Source organism: Nelusetta ayraudi, unplaced genomic scaffold, assembly GCF_046127955.1.
Source record: "Nelusetta ayraudi isolate G7.1 ecotype Tasmania unplaced genomic scaffold, CSIRO-AGI_Nayr_v1 ptg000135l, whole genome shotgun sequence".
NCBI lineage: Eukaryota > Metazoa > Chordata > Actinopteri > Tetraodontiformes > Monacanthidae > Nelusetta > Nelusetta ayraudi.
Window position 1 is genome coordinate 22,262,514 of NW_027466185.1, and position 26,247 is coordinate 22,288,760.

The following is a 26,247-nucleotide window of genomic DNA, read 5'->3' on the forward strand; positions in this document are numbered from 1 at the left end:
TAATTGCATTTTTGTATTTAACTTTTTGAACATCCAACACTGGAGACACTGAATCAGGACCTGCTAATTGTTTGTTTAATCAGATCAATAAAATCAAAGAAACAAACTTTTTTCCTTTCTTTTTGAAAACATACAGACAACATTTCCCTTATTCCACACGGCCTCTTCATTAACTCGAACCAGACACTTGGCATTGCTGAGATTGGAGGGTCTTTGTCAAGAGCACAAGTTTGTGGAAAGCCATGCCGCAGACTTAAGTTTCCCCCCCGACCACTAAAATAAAGTGAAACATTAGAGGCCGCCAGCGTGACAGGGAAATTAATAGCGGAGGAGTGCTCCTCGCCGAGTGTCACCATGCCTCATAAGCCCACATAATCCTCCCCGCTGCCATTTGGTGGCACTGCGCTCGGGCTTGGGTGAAGAGGCCATCCTCGTTTTTTATCGGCCAATTAGCTCAGAGGAGGGTTACTAATTAGCCGGGCTGGCTGGGAGACGGGCCAGCATCCTGCGGCTGGCCGGCGCTCGTCGGCGGAAGACGCCCGGTGATGAGAAGGCCGGGGTGCCGTTCCAGAAGCCCGCTCCCCCCTCATCTTCGCCGCCATCGCGCTCAATTTCAGTGTCAAGCGCTGGAAAGTTCTGGTTCGGTCCGCGAGGAAAAAGTGGAGCCTCTGTCCGCGGCTTTTTGAAAAGCAAAATTCTCCGCTTTCCCCACCAGAGACCCTATTTTCTGCACAACCAGCGAAGACGCTGCCTCTCCCTTTGAGAGTCCTGCTTCTTGTTTATGCCTGAGGGCTTTTTCTTGCCTGTAATTGCTTGGGATTCTAAAGGGAGTGATGTGCGGCTGCTAAATGGCACTTGGAATCCTGATTGTTTTAAGCAGTTAAGATGGTGGGATGTGAACAGAGTTGTTCTTTTTCAGTCAAGTGTGGCTTTGATTAGCAATTGCATGAAGCCCAGAGTGAGCCATGGCTACTACTACATCAGATGAACGGTGCGTTTAATAGCTTTTTCAGGGCGCGCAGAAAGAAGCACTAAGCAGCACAAAAACAGCACAAAGTTAATGAAGTATATATTTGCCAGAGTTGGAAGAGGATTTTTTTTTTTTTTTACCCACGATGTTATGGTTCGATTTGTTTGTTTGTTTTCTGCTGCAGTTGGGGAAGATAAAAATCGAATGCCAAGGCCAGCTTGAAAACAGATCCCTGCTACCTGCGAACACCTGATTCTGAAATTCGGACTTTTCTGTGTCGCTTTAAACGCTTGCAAGAAATGTCGGTGTTCCATTTGCTGTGTCTTTATATATATATATATATATATAAAAAAAAGACATTTTATTGAATTGTTCACTCTTTTGCAAGTCTGTTTGCGCATCTCCCGCTTGGACGGTCGTGCTGCGTTTCAGGTCTGTTGGCCAGCGAATGTTTGGCTCGGGTGCAAGGTGAGACGAGACACGGCGGAGCAGCAGAAGACGCCGCCGCCGCCACTGCCGCCGCCGCCGCACCATCAAAGCCCGACGCTCCCGCCCCTCTGTATCCCCCGTGCACCAGCTAGCCGTGGTGGAGCATTTCTTGGCGCTGTGTGGTCTCTGCGCGACAGCGGCGGCGGTGAAGACCGGGAGTCACTCCAGCGAGCTTCACCTCACTCGGCTCCTTCATCCCCTCCTTGTGTACACTGCTAATATTTCCACCCTCAAGAGGACTGCAGGGGCTCCGACATGTGAGAGGATGAGAAATCCCAGCCAGCTGTGAAACCAAAATCAAACATTTGAGCCTGAAATATGAGGGAGCGTCTGTCTGCTGTAGATTCTCTCTTTTCTGCCAGCATTAAATCCCGGTGTCAGTCTGAGCATGAACAGGAAATTGCCCCACTTGTGAGGGGAGGAAAGAAATGCAGGAGGAGACCTTTTCTTTTCGAGGCAGTCGACGACGCAGTTGTGGGAGTATTGTTTCTGTGGTTTACCTGTTCCTGATTGGATTACATACTCACTCAACGTATTGAGGTATTAGTGAAATATTTTTTTAAAAAAAAGGTATCTCGGGAAGGACTGGGTTTATTTTCAGTTTGAGACATTTACGTGTTGAAATCACAGCTGAGTTACAGGGCCAAACGTCCGGCATTCTGGAGAAGAAAAAAAAACATCCTCTACAAACTTTCCCACCCGCACATTCCTCTAACAGCGCTGAAGCCTGTTCTCAACACTTCTAGACTCCTCAAACACCATCAGAGTGAAAACATATTCTGTTTGTTGTGCAACAAAAATACTTTCAAACTTTTTTTTTTTGTAAACACAGCCTTCTCCTCTTAAACAGAAACGGTCGGCCGGACCCCCCCCCCTTTTCAACTGAAAGTTTAGGAATTTGAGCTCTATCTTTTTCATGAAAACATTTTTTGGAAGTCATACTTGGTTTGACATTCTCAGTGTGATAGACGTCAGAAGCCTTCAAAATACAGTTGACTCCTTTGCTAACAAGCGAAAGTGCGCAATGCATTGTATGCATCATCGAATCCCTTTAAAAGCTGTGAAACAGTGACGTGCAACGGCCAATGTCCAGTATATGTGTCGCTTTTGTGCTTTTGCACTAAAACTATCGTGGTGAGCTGTTCTTGTCCATCTGATTTAATTGTTTCAAACTGGGATGTGAGATGTTCCTGTTCACATGGACAATTAACAATGTGATCAGATTGATTTGTGGATTGATCATACCCCACACGTAGTTATGCCTGTAAACGGTGTAAAATATTCAAAATAGCTGTTAGTTCGACTAATCAAGCTTGCTTAGTTTGTTTTTTTGAGTCTTTTTTCAAATTGCTACACCGTGGAAACATGGCATTGTTTAAAAAGGCGAACAGAAAGAGACAAACACACATTATCCATGATGTGGAACACATCGACTGGCAGTGGAAAGCAATCCAATGTTGCGTATACATGGACTCTGATTGGATGGGGAAAAAAAAAAGCAACTGACACCACCTTCTGTGATCCGGCAGAAATTTTGGTTGGATTCGGCCAATTTAGCAGCAACGGAGTGTTTAGAGGATATGATTTTAATCCGGTCGTTGTTTAATCCGATTATTTACGCTCCATGTGACCACACTTAATGCTAACAACAACAACAGACTCAGAATCATCGAATGTGATGTTATAGACAGCTCAAGATTCCAACTTTTTCCCAGCACAGCAAATTACCGTAAGACCTCGACAGTCACCTGTCGACTGAACTGCAACAGTTAAACAGGACCTGGAAAACGAAAAGAGTTAGCAAAGTGATGATCGTGATAAACTGTGGACTTCCTGATCCTGGCCCTGCCAGTAATATACTGCGCACAGCATGTTTTCCTGCAGTGACGGCAGGCGGCTGTGACAAAGACATGCAAATATAGGCCACGGTAAACAAATACCTGTGGCTGGAAGGTAATCTGCGGGTTCAGGGAGTTTGAGGCGAGAGCGAGACAAAACAGCCTTTGAGAGTCTTCGGGCTTGCTGCTGATCACTCGCTGATAAAAGTCCCCCTTGGATGATGTAACGAGCAGACGTCCTGCAACAAGAAAGGGCATGAGTGTGTGGGCAGGCCAGAGAAACACTGTATCTCCCAAAGCATTTGTGGCCCTGCACCGGCCCCGTTAAGAGTGGAAATGAACACAGAAAGCTCTGTGAAATTCCGCCAATTTACAGAAAAATGTGCTCGACCTGGCTTCCGTGATATCCCTGGGAGGGAGATGCTCACTTGCAACCACGCTGCTTTCATTTGGTGGTGCAACTTTTTGGTGCCAAGTCAAGATTCAAGAGTCAAGATTTGTTATTCGTCCCTGAGGGGCAATTCGTTCTGCTGCAGTGCAGATAAAGACAACAACAACAACAAAACAACACTGATTTTCATAAGAACTAAAGCGGTCAACTAAAAGAGAAATATAATTTTTGAATACAATGAATCGATAATGATGCTAGGTTGATGCTACCTAACATCACGTTCATCTGCTAGCCCATCTTATCCACTGCTTGGGTATGACAAGAGTTTGCCTCTGTTAGTTTTCCCTGCAAGCTCTAAGAGGAAGGACATGCCAGCGCTGTGCCAAAAATCCAGAAGTGCAAGGTCCAAACACTGACTGGGGGCTACAATTTTAGCCTGTTTGGTTGTCTCTTCTCATTGCCGACAAACAGCAAGCGACGACAAAGCAATTCAGTAGCTAAGCCGAAGCGGCGTTGCGACCGCAGGAAGTGAGTGGGAGTCGATGAGCATTGGAACTTTCTGTTCTAAGGCTGCCAGCCTCGTGGAACGCTCCGGGCGGCTGTATGCTAAATGGTGTAGCCTTGGCGATGCTCACAAAGTGCAGCTCGCCCTGTGTGTGGGTTGCCTGTAGTGATCTTCCAATTCTTTATTTATTTGAGGTGACCTTTTGCCTCCCCAGCTGAGGAAACAGAGTGGTGTTTGAATGTTTCGTCGGGGTTGGGGTCGGGGGAGTTGGGGCAGTAGGAGGACCACGTCTTGTAGCCAGCGAACTGAGCTGAAACTCGATGGTTTTAACCCCTCCCCACCCGGAACTCCTTTGGGAAGCGCCAGAGTTGGCTGGCAGGCAGTGGCAAATGAAGCGTTTCAAGTTAGATATGGTGATAGGTTTTTTTTTTGTCCTCATTAAAAGAAAGCGCGGAAAAGAAAGAAATCCCTGCCTTGGCTTCCTCATTTGTAATCCAGTGCGATTCACTCGAGAAGGATTTTGATTTGGCCACTGGAAACAGGAGGCAGGAATAAAGAAAATATACATTTCACGAGGGATGTTAACAATTTAATCACATCTGCCTTTGGTCCCTTTTATTCCCCTGTAGTCGGGTCCTTGAGCCACAGGTAGCACTATGATTTAGCAATGCCAATGTTATCTTTGTTTTTATTTATTTATTTATGTAGTTAGTTAGTTTATTTTGCAATTCACGCCCACGCCCAGGAAGCGACATACTGGCTGGAACTTGGCTACGTGCCAACAATACACAGAGAGCCGAGTACGCTGCTGCAAGTGTAAATTTTTAACTTTGTCTTTTGGAGAAGATTCCATAAGATTCTTGGGTCAGCTGAGGACAGAAGCATAGATTTCCTTCTTCCTTGTGGTTCCTTGTGTTTATATCTAAAAGAAAAGTGTTCTGGACACCCTCCTAACATATTTGTTTTTGTTTAGGATGACAGAGGTCATGTTTTGTTTCATTCAACTTAATTCAACAAAATGCATATGTAATAAGTGGGTCTGGATGACCTGTTTTGAAATAAACAATAACACAAAAGGAAATCCTTTATTTGGGTTTATTTGGTTGCCAATTAAGACACTCTGGCAAGAACCAGCTTTCCACAGAAGTTTAAACATACAAATCAAAACGTGATTAATCGCGGTTAACTCTGGAAATTCAGAGCTTAATCGCAATTTCATAAATAAAGCACTTGACAACGCTACATTTTACAGTTCCATCTGAGGCAAAGCTTTGAAGGAGCAACTTTATTTACACCCTGTCCTCGCTTTCTTCCTGAGAAACCAGCGGAAAAAGGGCCGTCTTTGGCGCAAACAGTCAACTTTCCCCCGGCAAACAGCTGCGCAACACAACCTGCGAAACCTCCCACTTTCCGACGCACTTGCCGCTTTCTGTTGCACTGCACACTTGAAACAACAAGGGCCACTCCACTTCAGGGAGCCTTCGCAGGAGACACAGGCGTTATTAACTCTACCCTGCTGTTATTAAAGCAGCGTCACTCAATGGAGCTTACGAGGCTATCATTGCCTCGGAAAGTGCTGATGCTGCCACGGGACCTGCTGGCTGTGGCATGATAGGATTTCGAATCCATTCAGAGACCCCCCCTACCCTCCACCCCCTGATTCCCCCCGGGGACTGTAGCGCGCAGTAATCCACTTAATTTACAATTAACCATGCGAGCCACACTCATATGGAATGATAAATGGACCCCCGTAATCCTAGCTGGTCGAGCTGCCGAAGCTGCGAGTCCGACCGTAAACACACAGCACGCGTTCCGACGTCCCTCCATCAATTGTCTCCGCGCGTCACGTACGTCGGCAACACGCGGGCGCACATAATTAGGCGAGCATGTGCCGCAGATTCCCCGCGCGCGTCTCGTCTCTCGCGCGCGATATGAAATTGCGACGTCTTCGAGGATACGCGGCGGTAAGGCTCCGACGCGCCGGGTGAATGTTAATGTTTTAACTCGCCTGCCAAAGATCAGAGCGGTGCCTGCTCCCATCAGGCCTTTGAACTCTACCCCAGTTTACTCACCGCATCAAGCTCAATCCCCTGTACACCTCTGTACAGTTGGCTGCTGGGGATTTGATGTTGGCGAGGGATCCAACGGCATTAAAGATCCCATATTGTGCCCCTTTTTCAGTCCTCTGTTTCCCATCCCGGGCTCCAGCATATGACTGATTATGCAGCAAAAAAAGCCCATTTAGCCTTCTGTTTGCACCTGCCAACAAAACAAAGGTTGCATGTTTTTTGTTAGCCTGTTTTACCCGCCACAAGTTTAGAAGATCGACAGCTAAAACAAGGGGCTGGAGAGGTAGCGTCAGATGATGGAATGAACCACCGGCTGGACATCATACAGAACTGAGCTGTGCTGAAAAGTGGAACAATGAAAATAACAATTCAAATTTCTGCAGACTTGACAACGTGAGAACGTCCAAACTGTGTTTGGAGGCTGCACCAGTGATGCATAGACATTTTAATAGCTTTTTGAGGGAAAATAATTCAAAATCCAGGCCCTGCGATGAACTGACGACTTACCAGGGTGTCACCCTGCCTTCGCCCTATGACAGCTGGGAGAGGCTCCAGCAGACCCCTGTGACCCTGAGCCCGGGACGAAGCCGGTATTGGGAAAAAAAAAAAAAAAATCAAAATCAAAATTGTGTTCATCATGCAAAGAGCAACGGCACAACAGCATTTAATATGGCTGAGTTGGTCTGTTTCCCTCTTCCAGCTGTGTGTTTTGAACCCGGTAAGTCCTTGACTTTTCCAAGCCTGGAAAGAAAAGGAACTGGCGTTCCAGACTATGTGTTAGTTTCAGCTCAGGCATCTGCAATCAATGAACATGGAGGAGCAAATGTTCTAAAGGTTTCAGACTGAGGTTGTAAATCAGCTACCCAGATACATGTCATGGAACATCAAAAAAGAAATATCGCTGGCACTTCCCCTCTAGATCTTTAAATAAAAATATTACAGAAGGGACTGATGGGTGTTCAAAACGTTATATTTAATGAAGGAAATGGCATTTTACTCACACAGTCACTCTAAGGGAAATCGACAGCCAATATAGCTATGATGCTGGTATGTGAAAAAGCAGATTTTTATTCTTCTCTTTTCTTTGGTTCAGGTTTTTGGGGGCAAATCCAGATTTAAATCTCATTATCTCTTTGTCTACATGGCCCCTGCCACTGGTCTGGCAGGGGCACGTACATTTCTCTCACTTTGCTTTCCTTCACACATTTGATTGGGCCGCCTTTGTCCTCACCCCCCTCGTCGAAGACGGCCAAATCACTTTCCCTCATTTACTTTTTTATCACTGTCTCGTGCTCCTTTTCTTGTTCCTCCTTTCTCTCTGACTTAGCCTCTTTGACCCTTTGACTAAGTCAGTTGCGCCCCCCATACCTCTCAGCCGTCTCCGCGTTGATTCACACATTTTAATTGCCTATTACCCCGATCTCCGGAATTAATGAAATCTTTATTCATGTAAAGATTTATCAAGATTTAAAGAGATTAGAGAAGGATGGAGAGACAGAGGGCAAAAGCTTGTTTTTCCTTGCGTTTTTCTCGTTGAAAACTGTGATCACCTTTCAGTGAGGCAGCTAGCTCACTCCAAATGGCAGAAATCAACTTTGACAAAAACAAGAGAAAAACACTTTTTCCCCCTCCCTCTCCGCTGCCGTTGTTCTGAATATGATTTTTCTGTCCAAGGCCTCTGAGGCGGGCTGCGAGGGAGATGCAAGCAGATCAAAGGCTTCTCTCTCACAACGGCCCTCGTGGAAGAAGCGACAGATCTGGGTGATGAGTCGACGGCAGCGAAAACGATGCAGAGCGAGGGGAGGGAGGAAAAAAAAAGAAGGTTAGAATGACTTGTGGGGACATGTTATGACTGCTGCCTCGACTTGACAGGGCAGGGTTAATTATGGATGGCCTCCTCCTGTTGGACGAGGGCTCAGCGACTGAGTCGCAAATATGACTGAGGCACGGCTGCCTTCTGGCTGCGCGCATTATAGGTCCTCTTATGTTTTATTACAGCGGGAGCCAGGCGCTGCGGCGGAGTCGCCCTCGCTGATTTAAAATGAGCTTTCTGTCAGGAGAAGTTAACAGCAGTTCCAGCTGATGTTTTATGACCGACCCATTTTTGACTCATGGGCCATTAGCACTGGGTTGTCCTCTCAGGGCCACGGGCTGGTGTAAGCAGGCAGAAAAGAGAAGCGGGTCACATATGTCAAATTGTCTGGTATCCCAATAAGAAATTCACTGTACCGCCAGCGTCATGGTGGTTAGCACCATCACCTTGCAACCAGAGGGATGCAGGTTTGATTCCTGAGCCTGGGAATTTTTGTTGAGTAAAGTTTGCACGTTCCCACTGCGTCTGCGTGGGTTGTCTCGAAGTGCTGTGGCTTCCTGCCAGAGTCAAAGATGTGCACATCAGGCTAATTAAGAATTGTGTGTCATTTGACTGGATAAAAAGATGGGACTTTCACTTTCATAAAGGAAGCCAACGCCGACACGTACCAAAAACTTGCATTTGGTTGCAGAAAGATGAGAAAGTCTAGCCTAAATGTGTAGGGTTAAAAAAAAATCTGGTTAGTCTAATTTTAAGCAAAAATGGCAAAAATGGCAAAAAAAAAAAGTTGTGGGTGTGTCTAAAATTTAGTTGCCAACTTTCGTCAGATTACCAGCAGGTGTCAGGTGTTGGGGCACTCACAGTGCAATTTTTGCTAATCTCCAGTACCGCCCTCACATACAAACATGGAATAACTGGGTTTCAAAACAGACCAGAAGCTCGAGGCTGCGCTAACTGTGCAACCAATCTCTAGGCTCCAGAACAAGTAGTCTGAGACCAATGGGTGACATCACGATGACAGCCGGGATACATTCCAGCACTCCTGCGACCCTGAGTGCAAGAGAAGCATTGATAAAAAGCACATGGATGGATGGACGGCTCCCATCTTCACATGGAGTCAAAAATACAATTGAGTATTGGAAATCCTTCAAGACTGCCGTCACGGTAAACGTGTCCCAGATGTTCTTCGCTGATTCGTCCCTTCCCACAGTTCGTCGCATGGCTGCCAAGTGTAGTGGGTGGGCACAGGTTTTAAATCCCTGTTGCACGCACCACTTTACAAAACCTGGCAACATTGCCGTGACTACAAAATTTCAGGAAATTGATGCAGTGTTCATGCTAACGATCCTGTTACACGAGCACGTTAATACAGTACTCAGGACTGCAGTTATTTTCTGCTGCGAAATATCATGGCAAGCATGGAGACCAGAATCAAAAACTTGTCAATGCAGGAAAAAAAAACAAAAAAACAGCATATTTAGCCCTTTGTTTCCAGCCACCTGCAAAACCTCTTGAATTAAGCTTCCTGCAGAAATTGAGGCTTTGTTCTACTTTTGTTCTACTTTCAACACATTTTGAAAGACATAAGACCGAAGCTGGGAGGTATTGTCACTATTCTGGGAGCGGTATTGGCACTTTTGTGACATCACAGGTGGCGAATTATCCAGAAGAGTGAAAAAGTAACAGTGACGGTTGGACTTTTCTCATTTCTGTGGCCCTTATTAACATTCCAGAGACACATTAAGATTAGAAAACGCATAGACAAAAAAAAATGTATCATAATATTGAGTCAGAGTTGTGTGCTGGAACCGATTCTTCACCAGCAACATGTCACACGGCTGCCAAGTGTGGTGGGCGGGACACTAGTTTTAATCCCTGCGCAGGCGCCATTGTGCTGAGGCCTGACAAGCTCGCAGTGATGACAAGATTTCAGCAAATTGCTCAGCGTCCACGTTCCCACTTTGGAAGAACTGTCAGCCGCCCCGTTACAAACAGACAGCGAGAGAGCACACGAGTTATGCAAAGCGCGCACACACACACACACACACACACCAAGTCCTGAAACCTGTTGGCCACCTCGACAAGCACGCTGGCGAGTGTTCCTCTGGCAGTTAATGCACCAAGGGGACCAAACTACAGACCGTAGCAGTGCAGGTTAGTCTCTTAACACTCTAACTGGTCCCGCTGGCGTTTTAATCCGAGCTAAAGTGGATATAATCCTTTCCACCAACCTCATAGGGAACTGATATGATGAACCTAAGGAGAGGAGGGCCAGAGCCGACGGTTTAAAAAAGGACGTTCCAACAAACTACGTGTAAATTAGTTTTGAATTAGCATGAAATTGGAGGGTCTGAGAGGAGAGGGAGTATGCATTGATTACGGTCATGGACTTGACGCCAGTGATGTTTTCGGTCCTCGTGCTCAACATCAAAGCAGGCTCTAGCCGAGGAGCGAAAGGCAAATAAATAAGTAATGGCACCCCCTTGAAATTATGACAATTATCATAAGTCGTCGGAGACGAGGGACGAGCAGCGGCAGCAGCGGCAGCAGCGGCAGCAGCAGCAGCAGCAGCAGCAGCAGCAGCAGCAGCAGAACTGAAGGAAAAATATTAAAGTTGCCGGTGTCTGCCACTATGGAGGCATAAAAGAGTAACGATAACCTTGTTTACGCTCTGAGCAACAAAAACAAATGACTTTTTGATGAAATGATGCAAAGAGAATGAGATTTAGCAGAACAAAAAGACGCAATCTGAGGGGGCCACGGCTGACGAACTCCAGCAAAGCTGCAGCGTTGCGTCGCCGTCTGAGGAGCAAGGTTGAAGAAGAAGAAGAAGAAGAAAGTATTTCCTCCTGTGCTTTGTCTCGCTCTCTTCCATCCTTTTAAAGATTCACAGCATTACGCCCTGCCAGTCAAAGGGCCTGTCGTTGCTGGCGAGCCGTCTGAGCTCCACGGATTTCCTTAAACGATGTCGGGCTCCTTTGCCTCTGAAGGATCGGTTGCGCTCAGCAGGAACAGCTGATTCATACACATTTGATTGGCCCAGATGCCGTAATGAGCCCGGCCGGAACCGAGAGTGTGTGTGTGTGTGTGTGTGTGTGTGAGTGGTTTTTGTTTTCCAGACATTGTTCTTTCGTGTCATGCCAATGTGAGACAACACACGTGAGATTCAACCTTCCAACTTGGCAAAAACGTGACTTACCCAAGAACTGGATTTTCCTCTATCGTGTTGCTTAGAGGACGCGGCCTGCCTGCCTGCCTGCCTGCCTGCTGCATCCATGTTTGGGGAAATGAGGGAGGCATGTTTTTTTTTTTTTTTTTTTTTAACTCCATCATGGGGGAATGTGATGATTCACACCAGAAGAAGCTTAACATCTGGCCTCATTAATCAGTTTTCCTCAACTGTGGGTATTCTGGGGGAACGTCTCCGTTCTCACTGCATTCTCAGACTCGTCCCGCCCACAGTCCACTGCCACAACCAAGCACGCATTCTGCTCTTCGCTGCGCCTCATCGCCGTGCCCTCCTCATTAATCCCACGCTCATTTTGTTTATAGTGCGTTTCTTGGGAAAAAAAAAGTTTTTTAAAAAAGAAAGCAAAACGTGGTGGGATGAGGGTGTGAGCAGTGAGGGTGCGGAGGGAGAGAGCGCAGGAAAAGTGAGAAAACAAAAGCCGTGAGTCAAGTCTGAAGCCGGTTTTTTTAACGTTTTTTTTTTTTAACGGTTAGGGAGTTGCGCGTTAGTCACGGCGTTTGAATGGAAGCCGTGGCGCAATCTCCGCGTGGACGACGACGCAGCGCTGCAGGCAACCCCCCCGGGCTCACCGGAACAGTGGCGAGAACAGCGTCTCAGAGTGACAGCCGTTAACTCTGATGTGTTTCTTAGTCTTCAGTTTCCGTGAAAACGAAACTCCAAAGGAGGACGTTCGCTCAACGACAGTGTGTCACATAAGCAACATCCACAGGTATAAAAGGTCATGATCAGACCTCCTTCTCACCGGCATTGCCTTCCAGTTCCACATGAGTGAGGTGAAGTCATCCTCCACTGGGTCCTGGGTGTCCCCTGGAGCCTTTACACTCAAAAAAAACTCACATTCAGTGTGAACGCAACGACCACAGCAAGAAGACGCACAAAATCAAGGTACAGACTCGATGACACGCAATGTCACACTCTTTATACACGTCATTGTATAGGGAGCGATGCGATGACGTGTGTGGCGCTTCGCCACTTGAAGTTGGAAAATGTTTCAGCTGACAGTGTGACTGGCCTGAGATACGATCCAATTATGACTGAGCGACGCAACACTTTTTAAAATTACATAGTTTGGTGTGAACACACCAAAAGGGACAGGAGACATCCTTATAGAAGCTGAGCCCAGCTCCTCTCCGAAGAAACCTCATTTTTTGGCTTCTTGTATCCATGACTAACCACTAGCCAGAGTTCATATGAGCACGGGCGAAAGTTGGAAAACACATCGACTAGAAAACCAAGTCCCTTGTTTTGATTACAACAGCCTGAGACCGCTGAGCTCATTGGTTCAGGACTGCAAACTCCCCCCACGGCGAGCGACCCATCATTTTCCAGCGTCCAAGTGTGGAGCCGGAGCTGTAAACAATGACTTTCACACAGGCACATGGAGATGGGAAACATGGACACTGGTATTTGAACGCACAGAGGGATATATAAATATCCAGGTTTTGACGGTTGTATCCCAGACGGAATCTAAACACAGATAAGACTCATATCCGGCATACTTGCCGTCCATGCAATTTCAGCCCATGACTGTTGCATAAACTCCGGCGTCTCGGCGTGGTTGGGGTGGCATTTTGGCAACACACGCTGATTCGAGCTTGCCACATACCAGCGTTTTGTCACGCACCCCGTCACGTCATCCACAAACCACAAACCTTCAGTGTGTGTGATTTTCGGCTTTCCCCGCCAGCTCACAGTTTGTCTTGTGCGTCGGCCCACCAGACACTGTTTGGGGAGGTTGCGGGGCGATGCAACCAGGTTTGGCAGAGGAAATGACTGCGGATGGTTCATTTCATGTGGGATGGAAGTTCTATGTGTCAGCACTCGCCCATCTCAGCCAAAAAAAACTTTTTTTTGTCCAGGTCATTTTATCCTGTTATGGAAGAAACTACACATCCCTGCTTTGTTAAATTGCATTGACATCAGCAGGCATCAATAACTGAATATGGTGTTGAAACTCCAGAGAGTCCTGTGCAATCTGACAGGTTGTCAACAAATTTCCAAAAGTCTGGATGAAGTAGCGGTTAATGTTTACCCGGTTGTTATTCAACTGGCTGGTACGCTGAATCAGATGTTTGGAGGGACAGAGAGTACAAGTTGAAAATTTTAATTGTTTTGGAGTCAGAGAACATGTTTATATCCATGCGTTTGGCAGATGGCAGCATGGCTGAGCATCCCCAGGGAACGGAGTCACAAAAAGTAAAAGGTCTGACGGGAAAGAAAACAGGAGGTTAAAAAAAATAAATGTATATATGGACACTACAGAAGTCTTCACGTCAAAAATGACGATAACAATTTTCCTAAACATGGCCACGGTCGCTTGAGTCGAGTCCTACTGTCAGTAAACAAATCCCCAGTTGAAGCTCTGTCGCATGGGTTCATGTGTGACTCGAAAAATGTAAGCGATCATCCTCAAAGAGCATCCAGGCGTCCACAAGACGGAGCTCATTAAGGGCTTTGCTGGCAGTTTGTTCTGCCATATGACAAAACCATATGTTTCACAAAATGTTGTTATCAGCTAATAAGATGCATCAGCTGAAATTATTATACACAATCAGACACATCAGTTTGCAATCTCTCAGCCCTGTGTTTACTGTCTCTCTTTCTCTCTCTCTCTCTCACACACACACACACAGACAAATGCGTCACAGCCTCACCATTTTTTCAAGCTAATCAACCGTAAAATAACTATCTAAGGTCCCCTGCTATTCAAAATTCCCTTTACCAGTATTTTTAGGACAATAAAATGCATCTCTAGCCTGTCACTGAACTTTCCGGAAATGAGAAAAAGCTATGTGATGCACAGGAAGGATGAACCGTTGGTGAAGAAAGGGAACAGGACTTTGACTCAATGGTATGATTAAAGTCCTAGTGATTGTCACATCCCGAAGGATGCGAAACTTGTCCTCCGCATTTGACCCATCCCCTGAGGGAGCGGTGGGCAGCTGCAGTGCTGCGCCCGGGAATCATTGGGTGATCTAACCCCCCCCAATTCCAACCCAGAATACTGAGTGCCAAGCAGGGAGGAAATTGGTACGATTTTTACAGCCTCGGCCGGGGATCGAACCCACAACCTACCATTCTCAGGGTGGACACTCTACCACTAGAGCACTGAGCCGGTCAATTCACTTGTTCAAAGCTTTTTCGGAAATTCCCAGTTCTGGAAACCTGCCGTCTGTGATGTCATGAAGAGCTAAGCTATCTCTCCCAGGTTATCAGGTGTTCACTCCAACCTCAGAGACCACCTTGTATTTGTCTTCTCAAACGTGGAAGGTGCACCAAAGCACTTTTTTTAAATCAAGGTTCTCCCATCAACCGGCAAGTTAAAACAAACCCAGCGGAGTTTACCCAACATGCCAATCTGCAGATTAGCTCTTTGATCGAGACGGTGGTTCAAATTCATTCGCCAACGACTGTTTTTTGGCCTTGACGGCCAGGAGTTAAAACAAGCTCGGGAATGAGTGGGAGGTTTGGCCTCGAAATGTAACGTGCAGTGATGAAAGGAGAGTCTAAATGTTTTTTTTTTTTTTAAGTTTACGCAGCAGGTCTGTCTGGTTCAGGTTCAAGAACGGCTCCCTCCTGCCTGTGGTTACACGTAGTGAGAGTGCAATTAAAGGGCGCGGCGGGGCTGACGTTTCCTTACCAATCATTAGCATTTGGCTAACAAGCTCACTCACCCTGGGGCTGACCTGTGGTTTCCGACACAGACAAGAAGCTCCTTATTACCGATTGTTAAAATTTATCATCCTTTTCTCTTTTTTTCCCCCTCACGACTGGCTGCCTCTGTGGCAACTTCTGTTCTTATGTCAAAGTGAATAATCCTGTCATAATTCCCCGTATCAGAAGTGAAAAGACAAGAGTTTCTTGGTTTTTTTTGGGGGGGGGCCGGGGGGGGAGAGAGGGGGGGGGGGGTTGACATGTCATTGCGTGCATTGAGTTATATTTGAATTAGACAGGCTGCGTTCAAATGCATTAGGAAGTTTTTTTTTCTTCATTTTCGCTCCTGGCATGCCAAGGAAATTGGCTTGAAGCGAACTAATAATGTGGTCCGGGGATTTTGAGTACTACGTAATTACACACGGAATTGGATAAAATGGCCAAAAGAGAACTGAAGCGCCTCTTCCAACAGGTAGAGTAAAAAAAAGACGTTTGGAAAATCACGTCCTGACTCATGACTCACGTCATACTGGATGGAACACACAAGTTCACTCATGATTGGACGAGTGTTGCCACTTGGTAAAAGTGTCTCAGGGAAATTCAATCATATTTCCAGCCAAGCGATGTCACACCTGCGCTCGTTTCTTTTTTGCCTTCTTTTCTTCTTCGAGAGCTTCACGGCACAAGGGGACCACTTGCTACGTAATTGCAGCAAAGCCCCACGCATCGAGGCACGGCAGATCTTTTTTGGTTCAGCGTCAAACACCTGAGGAGGCCCAACTGGCACGAGTGCAACGTCCAATGCACGGGAGTTGTGAAGGAGCGTACGACTCCATTTCCCTCGGATTAAAATCTGCATTTTCCATTCATCCAAATCTCCGTTATCGACTCCCCTGACAGCCATCTTTGGAAAAGGAGAAGCCCAAACTCCTCTGCCGTGCCGCTGCAACAAAGCACTTCTCTTCCAACTGTCTCCTTCGTCAAACTTAAACGTCCCGAGTGAACAATCTGGTGAGTGCACGGAGCCTTGAACGAGAGCCCGCTGGCTCCAGCCGCCGACTGCATTGTGTCGTCACATGATGTTTTTTCGAGTCCTCGATATTGTCGCCCTCTCCGCTGAAAAAGGTTATTCGCATCCAGCCTCCAGCTGTTTGTTCTGCTGTTCTCTCAAACAAGAAACGAAGGTCTCATGGTCCGGTATGCTTGGCCTCGGGATGCCGGGAACCTCCGTTTTGACAAAAGAGGTCCAACAAGAGGAGGTCCTCCAGTAGGGGGAGGAGGCCAGTGACGATGGGAAAACTCAGCTCAGTTCAAGAAGACACTGATGAGGTGAGACACACAACATTCCTGTGGCCACGCCGATTGTTTTATCAGTCTGCTGATTTCACCACTTCTCTCTCATGTACAAACACGATTCAAAGTGTTCAGCATCTGATCTCATCTCATGTGTCCAATATTTCCTGCGGAACAAATCGTGTCCCGTTGAGACGCTGGAGCGCGAGGTCTGCTTTGTGTTTATCCTGCCGGGGAGCATGGTCCCACACTAATCTGCACTAAGCCTGACACTCAAAAATCCACGAATTACGATTTATTTATTTTTTTGGAGGGACGGGGGGGGGGGATAATCTGAGCAGATGAATAAATTCAGGCAGCCTGCTCACTTTTCCTCTATCTAGCGGAGATGGATACACAGGTTCAAGAAATAGAAAATATGGGGGGGGGGGAAAGAGAGAGCACTTGGAAAAATAAGTGTATAAGATTATTGGAGAAATCCTTTGCCCATTAAAGCCAAAATGGACCAATACATTGAGTTGTTTGGTCACAGCGAATGGCCTCCAGTGGCTGCTGAGAGATTAGCTACTGTACGTTAGCAGTTAGCCTCTATAACTTAGCATTAAAAAGTATAATTTTTTTGGGGACTTTAAAGGATCCGTCACATTATTTGCTCCTCCCTCACTGCGTTACGCCAGCGGTTGAGGACTTTCTTTTGATCCGACAGTAACGTTAACGTTACTGCACAACGACAACTCTGATCACGCACAAAAGGCGGCGAGAGCAGAGAGAAGAAGCTCATTGAGTTGCCCATCCTCTGCATCGATACAAAGTCAGCAGTGCTGCTTCCATCAGCTTAGATGAGCATCAACTGCCAATCAATACGAGCAAAAGCCGGCTCAAGCGAGCAAATGCAATCGGCCACACATTGGGGGAAATGTGCATATGTGCAATGAAATGAATGGAATTGTGCACCTGTATGACCGAATGGCCATCGGTAACCGGTGGTCTTTCAAGGTCCGATTATGAAGGGCAAACTTTTTCACCTCCCTTAACATGTATTGTTGCGTAACTGGGATTGCAAACCAACACACCCAGTAGGAAAAATTGCAACTTTCACATTTCTAAATAGGCTGGCTTTGTCCATTACAAACAGTGAGTGGCTCGCCTCGGCATAGCTACAGATAGAGCGGGAGGTGGTGATGGTGGTGATACAGCTCAAACTAGAAGTGTAAACAAATCTTGTTTACGGTTGACCACCGAAATCCATTTATTAAATCTGAAAACGGCTACAAAAGGGTAAAAAAATAAAAATAAAAAAGCTACAAATTTGGCAGCAATCAGGCAGCAATCAAAGATCTTTCTCTCAGGCCCGTAGTATTCCAGTCATCCGCAGTGCTGCGTTTCCCAAACTTAACAACAAAAACCAATCAAGGTCTTTGCTTGATAAAAAAAAAAACAGGGTATGGAGTTCAGGCTGCGTCAATATTTACCAGATGACAAACACTGAAGATGAGAGAGATGTTGGGAAATAACGGGGCCGAGCGGGCGTTTTCAAACTCTGGGGCTTGCGCAATGTAAACACGACGGATTCCGGGAAGCCCCTGTGAACTTCAAGGCCTTATATCAGAGACATGCGGCTTTATTTATCCTCGCTATCTGACTTCATCTAAAACACATTGGGCCAGACCAGGTCAAATTTACATTTCATTCCCCCCCCCCCCCCCCCCTTCTCACGTCGCCTCCACCTCTGCGGCCAGGAAGGAGCTCTGCGAGCACGGCGGATCCATCAGCAGCCCGCGCAAAGCGCACATCACAGGCTCCTTCTGAATTTATAATCCCCTGCAAATTGTCAAAAATGCGTGTTGCGTAAAGGCGGACACGGCTTTCAAGCAAATCTCCCCAAAAATTCATGCGGTGGATTCAAATTAAGGTTATTAGGGTTATTACACGTTTTGTTGTGCGCGCCCTTGGGGCGAGGAAAATGCGAGGCGTGTAAAAACGCGGAACAAATTCTTTTACCTCAGCCGAGAGTAAATTAAGGAACGAGTGGAAGGTGCTTAAAGAGGCATATCTGCAGGTGGAGGAGGAGGGAGAGAAAGCGGCGATGTGACATTCTGCGCACGTAAGAAAAAAAAATAAAAAAATAAAACCTCGAAGCAGAAGTAGAAGGAGCCGTGCACCATTGTCGGAAAGTCAGGCTGTATGAGAGCAGGCCCGAGGGGAGAAGGGGAGATTCCGTCGGGGAAACGAATCTGAGAGTGAAATGAAGAAAAACAAACAAAAACACTTTGCAGTCAGCCGATGGCGGACTGATAGCGCAACGGCAGTGATTGCGGTAGTCAAAACACGCCGTCGTCACACAGTCGTCTACATCGAGCTGAACGTCGGAAAAGACACCCAAGGTAAACATTTTTTTTTTTTTTTTAAATCAAACGCAAACTCAGAACCGGCAATCGAGGCAAACGTCTTTTGTGCTCGCCACACAATGCACCACTGGTGGTAAAACTGACACTTCCCCCTTCAGGCGGGGAGGACAATTACCCCCCCGGGAATGAAATGGACTCTGCAAAAGGAAAGAAAATTCAAAGTCCAATCACAGCATAATAGCATCATGAAAACAACCTAACTGTTATAAAGCTATATACCAATCTAGCTCATCAGAACGGTTGCTAACGCCTCCCGTACGACACTCTATCATCGGCTGTTGGAGCAGACGCCTGATCAAAAGAAACCTTGATCAAAAGCAAACAATCGTTTATGATTAAGTCGTTTATCAGTCCAGACATCCTTTTTGCGATGGGGGATCAGATGTTGAGTGTTCACTTCAAATAGATCAACTGTTTTATTTGTCATCATTTATAAATACCCCTTTCAAATATTGGGATGCCAGCGCTCGTTAAAAGCACGACTAATTGAAGGCCCAGTGTGGAGGATTGAGAGACATTTGCTGGTGGGAAAGCACATTGCGGTTAATGTTAATCCCTTCTCTCTGATGCCCCCGCTTGATCTCACATCGTTCTCAGAGCAGCTTTGAGCAAAAAAATAAAATAATAAAATAAAATAGAAATGTCAAAAAAAGAAGAAGAAAAAGAACAGATTCAGTCTGAGCCAGTAGAAACACGGGAGGTGTGATACAGCAAACTGACCTACATGCAGGAAATAAAGTTCTTCTTCCCATCTTCCCATTCATCAAAGTGAGGCCTAACAAAGTGCTGCTGTCCCCGCTACTTAGATAAAGCAGCCTGATTATGAGCAGGAGCCGCATGCGCGGCATATACACTGAGGGTTTTTTTCAGTTGTTTTTTTTTTTCAGCTTGCGTACGAGTGCAAAGCCTTTCTCAGCGCGTTACGGCTCAGAGGGGGAGATAAAAGAACGAGGCTTCATCGACTATCTGTCACCTGTCCGTCTTATGGGTTGTACGTTTCCTTATCAGCTCCGCAGCGTTCCTTTTGAAGGGCCCGATACGCGGTGAAGCATTTGCGGGGAAAAAAAACAAAAAAACAAAACAGAAAAGTAAAGAAATGCCTTGTCACAATGAATGAGGGCTCCCGAGGTTCCATCGTGTGAAAAATGAATGCCATTTGGGATGCATGAGTGCGTGGGTGTGTCTGCTGTGGGGAGGAGGAGAAGGCCTGAAATGTTGATCTAACCTCGTGTCCCGACTGTTTTCATTCCATATTCAGCAGAGTTTAATATTGAGAGACTTTGAGCTGTCCAAACATATCAGAGGGGGAAAAAAACTGAAGACATTTCTCATGACCGCGGCCACTTCACTTTCAAGTGGCAAAATGTTCTAGTTTTGCACTTGCAACCCTGCACGTCCACATCGGCTGGATGAGTTGTGCCAGTTGTCAACAATGCAGATCAATTAGATCTCACTTGCATGCGCGATGATGTTGTTTCACAACCAAATCAACGTCTTTTTGACATCTGATGTTCTCATATCGGGTCAAAACCTCCCGAATGCACTCCTCTCGTCACTGCATAATTAGCCACATGCTAGTAGCGTCAAGCTAGCCCCAGCTTCTTTTTCGTCCACTCCTGACGTGATGTTGCACTTCATTTAAGGAAGTTCTACAGATTTCTGGCCAACGTCATCCAGAATGACAAAGGGGATCAAAACACAGTCTGATGGAAACTGACAAGCCAGGAGTCGTTTTGAAGAGGATAGCACGCCGTACATGTGACCAGGTGCAAAGTCTATTATGAAGCCGGCCGTCCCAGAGTACACCGACTAACGAGGCGTGACGGACACTCAGACCTCACTCTCTGGCCGCTCCCTACACTCCTCCTCCTCTTGCTTTTTGCTTTCTTTCCCCCCCACCCCAAAAAAAAAAAATCCCCAGCTGCTCCTGGATGCTCTGGAAGCCAAGCTAGGGAGTTGGTAACTTACACCCCTTTAATGCACTCGACATCAAGGGCGCAATTTGACAGCCATTAATTTGGGATTTCTGAGGGTGCTGTTTGTGGCGGAGCGCTAAAGCTGAAATACGTCTCAATTTGTAGCCGCTAATGAGCCGATACGGACCCCGGTGGCTCGGGAACGCCAGGACATTGCATTAAACATTAATCCGAGCCTCCTCCACTTTTAGCACCCTTAATACTTTTTTTTATAGCCGCATAATAAGGAAATTGTCTTTTTCTTTTCCAAAGCGAATTGCAGTTAATTTCTTCTCTTATCTGCACGCTCGCTTGCCACCCACTGTCAAGGAAAACGCAGAGCGACTCTGAGCGCTGCTTAAAACTGTGGGATGAAAATTAACGTGCCAACCCGTTAAGATTCTGAATTGATGAATATGGATGATAACTTCTGTATTGCGTGTCTGTGTGTTTGCGCACACTCAACAAAAAAAAAATAAAAACGAAAAAAAAAAAAAAAAAACGAGCGCGTGAAATTAATCCCGGGGCGAGTGAATTTAAAAGTTCCATTAAACAGAAATGACTGCAAACATTTTTCATAATAATTTGTCCAAGGAAAGAGGCTGCAGCTGCCGAACGCTGAACATCAAGCACGGATGACTCTTCAATGATCCTTGATTCATTAAAAAAGGTAATTTTATTTTTGCATAATTGCATATTTAAGGTTAAAAATGTGTTTACGGTGGAGGTGCAGCTGGAATAATGACATTATTAAGGCAATACGTGCGCTTTAATTTGTCTGTTTACCAACTAAGAAACCTGCACCTGTTTGAGCGCCGCAGCTTGGGTTATAAATGAGCCGCTGAACAGGAATCTGAAGTTGGAAACTGGGTCCTCAGAGCGTTAGCGCCCCAAAAAACAGCTGCGACAACCAGGTAATTAAGAAATGAGTTGTTAACCGCAGAAACAAAACAATTTCCCGAAAGGACGCCATAAAGGTGGGGTGCGGGTGGACCTGCAACGCGGTCCAATAAAGCTCGCTCCCGCCTGTCAATTAAAGATAATCACCTCGTCAGTTATTAAATGTGTTTATGGACCCCTTTTAAGAGTTCAGCATCTCAGACTCCCCGGAGCACGAGGACGACGGCGGTCACGGCTGGTGGAGGACGGAGAATCTCATAAAAGAGGATGAAAATATAAGTGACTCTGCTGGTTTGTTAATTGTCACGTGATGTAACCGCCTGGTGAGGAGCGGAGATGGAGGCCGCAGAGAGGAAAAAAAACAAAACAGCGATACTGCTGAAGCAGCAACGACCCGCAGTCACAACGAGCTTCCTGTCTACTGCCCAGTCGCTGTATGAGGCCTGGTGGTGGTGGTGGTGGTGGTGGTGGATGTTCGGAAGCAGCAGCGCCACCTACTGTCGTGGCACTGTGACCAGTTTCCAAAGTTGTTTTTGTCTGTTTTCCACCATAATCTGAACAATGGCTCCTCGAAGACCCTGCACCTTCATGGCCGCTTGAAGTCCTTCATGTACAGCAGCTGCTAATGGCAGATTTTTTGTAAGAAAAAATTATTCAAAATCTATAAAACTACCGCATTGGGGTCACATGACCTGCAAGAAATACAATTTCATTGCAGTTTTGTTTTTTTCTTCTTTTTTTTTTTCTCTTACTGGAAGCTGGAGTCAAAAACCTATTTTGCGCGTTTCAAAACTGTTCTTTAAAAATCACTTCACGCGACGCCGATGTAAATGAGTGAAATTACATTTGGAGAGACATTTTTTTGCAAAGACCTTGTGGTGATCTGACAATGGTTTTTGACCGAGAGGAATGTCGGGGAAAACCATCGAGTGAGTTCAAAACCAACCTTTGCTCCAGTTCGGATGCTAAATCCCACCTTTTGCTTCTGATCCCACCCTGCGGTGTGTGTGTGTGTGTGTGTGTGTGTGTGTGTGTGTGTGTGTGTGTGTGTGTGTGTGTGTGTGTGTGTGTGTTAGCCATGTGTCCTCTGGCGCCCCGATCCCAGCTGTACAGCACATGTGAGCCAAAAGCTAGCGCCCCATGGGGTAAAACTGAAGGCCTGTAAGCTGCTTCCTGCCCTGGTCTCGCTGACACACAGACACATAAACTCCCCTTTAATCTCGCAGCCCTCGATAGATGACCCCCGCCACCCAGCCACCCCGCCATCGCTGGTAATGCACATTTGGAGATTTTCACGGTGGACAAACGTCCAAGTCCTGACGTGTCCTCGGAGCCGCGAAGGCAACAGAAACAGCAGAAATGGCTGCTACCTAATCCGTCGTGACACCCCCCTTTCCCCCCACCCCCCCACCCCATCCCCAACAGTGCAGCCGAAGAGCTTCGATCGATACCACGTCCCCTTCTGCTGACGTGTCTCCAGGAAAGGAAAAAAGAAAGAGAGCCTTCAAGTTATCGCAGCTGCAGAAGGAGGAAAGAGTGATGTCATCTCCAATTTTCAGGCAGCTATTTATTAGGGTAATGGAAAGATCACAATGGGGGAGATTAAGGGGGGCTGCGTCGGAGATAAACGGGAGGCCGCGACACCCGAGAGAGAATGTTGGGCCGACGGGGGAACAATCGAGACATTTAGACGTGTCAGAAAATGGGGGAAAAAGAGAGCCGAGTGACTTTTGTTCTTCTGTTTGTGCGTCTGTTTTGTTGCCATAGATCCTAAAGCGCTCGGCTCGAATTGAAACGCCGCATTGTTCGGCCATAATTTTTAGCCTACGCGCTATGCAAATTCCGCCCCGAGCTGATCGGCCGGCGAATTTCGGAGACAGAGGAGTGCTTGTCACGCTCGTCTGCCGCTGCGAGGGAAGATTGCTGAGGTGGGGGGGGTGAAAACACTGCAAGAGTCTCCCGAGTCACGCAAGGTGGGTTCGTCCTCAGCAGAGCGGCCTCGGAGGAACTGGTTGCGCTGGTGCTGGCTTTGTTTTTACAGAGGCTGTGGGACCACAGTCACAGCCCGAGTCTTAGATAGAATCAATAGTGAGCAGGGATCCACCTGCATCCTGCATCCTTCACAGGTTTGTCCATTTCAGAAGCCAGATTGCAAAAACTTTGAAGAAAAAAAAGAGAAAAACTTCTCGTGTTCTGCCTCATGTCCTCTTCTTCTTCTTCTTCTTCTTCTTCTTCTGGTGGTCCAAAATTATTCTGCGTGCGATTTTGTACGGTGAGTTTTTTTTTTTCTTCATATAAGATTAGTTTCCTGTTTATTTATTTTATTTATGTACGTTTGAATGTGTATGTGTATATTTTTCACCTGTGCGGTTCATGATTTTGACCTATCTTTCTTTTTGTAAAAAAAAAGAAAAAGAAAATAAGCACCTTGTCATTTTTTAATCACAATGAAAAACTGTACTAAAAGAGTGGTTGTAAGAATTGATAAAAAAATTCTTCTTCCCCATTATGTTGCTCACTTTGAGTTTCAGATAGTCAACTTCCCCAAGACATTTATGTTCATGAGCAGTTGAAGATTTTACTCAATAAAGTCGCCGGTGAGTTTACTTTTTGTCGTGCCTTTGGAATCGTCTCTAGACTGCTTTTAAACTCCTTCATGCAAGTGACAATTCCTACATCGAGAAATGTACATTTCTTTTTGTTCATGTAAAGTGTTATAAGAGCTGACTTTCCACTGTGAAACCAGCATCAGTGTCCCCAGGAGGTCGCTCTGTCCTTGGATAATATGTTAATACAGTTGCAAAAAATGACGTTAAAAAAAAAGGCCACTTCTTGACCGGCGCTGTCTTGAATGACGCTTCAGTGCTGCTGTGGCTTCAGTCTGAATGTTTGCGAACTTTAGACGCATTTCCTCTTTTGTTTTGGTTCATTCAGGTTTCACAGTCACTCTCAGCAGCCATACAAAGTTTGCAATATCACTTCATTTGCTGTGTGGTAACCTTTTTCACACCGGGTTTTACCTCCTCTGCAATGAACGGAGGAAACATATGAAAAATGGTGATGAGAAATGATGTGTGTCTAATTGCTGATTAACAGCATTTGTTAGCGGTTATTTGCAGCTGCGGATTATCTTGAAAAAAAAAAATTTCAAAAAAAAATGAAACTATTTAACAGGTTCACAACTACTTTTACCCAAACTGCAGCCTGGTGGCGAAACGCTGTTCACGGCAGGAGTAACAGAGGGAATTAAATGCATTGACTCACTTACTCACCCTCTTACAGCCCTTCCTTCAGTGTTGGGCCTCCACCAGCCTGCTGCCACAACATGCTCCCTGGAACGAGAAGGTTTTCATTAACAGCCCACTATCAAACAGATTGCCCCGCTGTAACGTTAATGAAATTGCCATGTTTACACTCGGCTCGTCCCCACACCACTGCAACACCTGAGCGAACACCATCGAGTGTAAATGTTACCCCGGAAACTTTTTTCACTTTGACATTACCGTCACCAACGACATAATTTATTACCTGTTGATGGCTCACACCCAGCGGGAGGTGAGGAGCCCTCACTCCTGTCTTCATTTCAGGTAATGGTCTCTGACATACATACCTGAAATACATCACAGAGCAGGACAGTTTGTTTGTTTGTTTGTTTTTTTAGCCTCTTTTTTTTCTTAAGTCACAAAAAAACATGATTATTAATTTGGACATTGTGTTGATTATGGTCAACATTGAATAAAGACTTCTCTGAATTCAAAAAAATATATATTAAAACCACCACAATCCTGGATGAGGAGACTGAGAAAAAAAAAAAAAAAAACTCAGCTGATCTCAGAAAGATCAGCGCTAACACGCTCATGGAAGCAATGGTGATTGTGAATACACTGATATGTAGCGGTTAGCTGGCTAGCCTGATTGGGTGACAGCTGTCGTCTTTATTTTGTGCAAGCAACTGCTAATTGACGCGAAGCTAATTTGCTAAAGCTAACTGGTCGTCGAGGCTAAGTAATAACGAGAATAAAAACTTACAGGATGTGATACTTTGGGTGAAGTTCACACAGTCAACACAATGAAAGCTTTAACAAGAGTTGTATGTTGTGAGAAAACGACAGGCGCCGATACCGAGGAGGCGCTCCGGTGCTCAAACACCCACTGAACAGGTTGGTCACCCACTGGCCAATCAGAAAAGGTCGTTCACGAAGTCGTCCATATATGGGGCGAACGTGAACACTGGATTTCTGCTTCATAAACGTTGTTGTGAACGCGATCAAACTGGCGTTTGTGAACGGCGCTCTCTCTGATGGTTTGGCTTCGTTCAAGAGTGTTGCCAGGTTTTCATAGAAACCCCCCCACCCCCCGCTAAAACACGCCGCACACAGGCGTTCGAGTAGAGCAAACAGTCGATCTGGCAACGCCAGCCAGTCGCACCGCCCCGTGCCTCACCAAACAGCGAACGAAGCATGGAGGGAAAACAATTCCGAGGGCTGTCCTCTTCATGCTAATATAAACCCTGATCAAAATGATAAATTGACAAGGATGCAAATTGGATGCGAAGATGAACATCTGATGCATAGTTTCCGTGTTAAACCTTTTTTTTCTTTTTAGATTTTATTTATTTATTTATTAAAAAAAAAAAAAAAAAAAGGCTGTGGCAGTAATTTAAAAAAAAAATGACAGCTTGCAAGATATTGAAAGACACAAGAACTTTCAAC

General features: G+C 46.0%; 1 long non-coding RNA gene across 2 annotated transcripts; it reads right to left on the minus strand.

The window, feature by feature from the left end:
- Window positions 1–1,324: 1,324 nt before the first annotated feature.
- On the minus strand, window positions 1,325–25,867 carry LOC142877127 (uncharacterized). 2 transcript variants are annotated; one of them, XR_012923788.1, is made up of 5 exons: window positions 25,565–25,867; window positions 25,064–25,145; window positions 24,808–24,867; window positions 3,400–3,536; window positions 1,325–1,742 (listed from the first exon to the last, which is right to left on the minus strand). It is a non-coding gene; the product is annotated as an uncharacterized LOC142877127 (long non-coding RNA). The 2 variants fall into 2 exon arrangements; XR_012923789.1 differs by lacking the exon at window positions 1,325–1,742 and adding an exon at window positions 2,608–3,239.
- Between the last annotated feature and the right edge of the window lie 380 nt (window positions 25,868–26,247).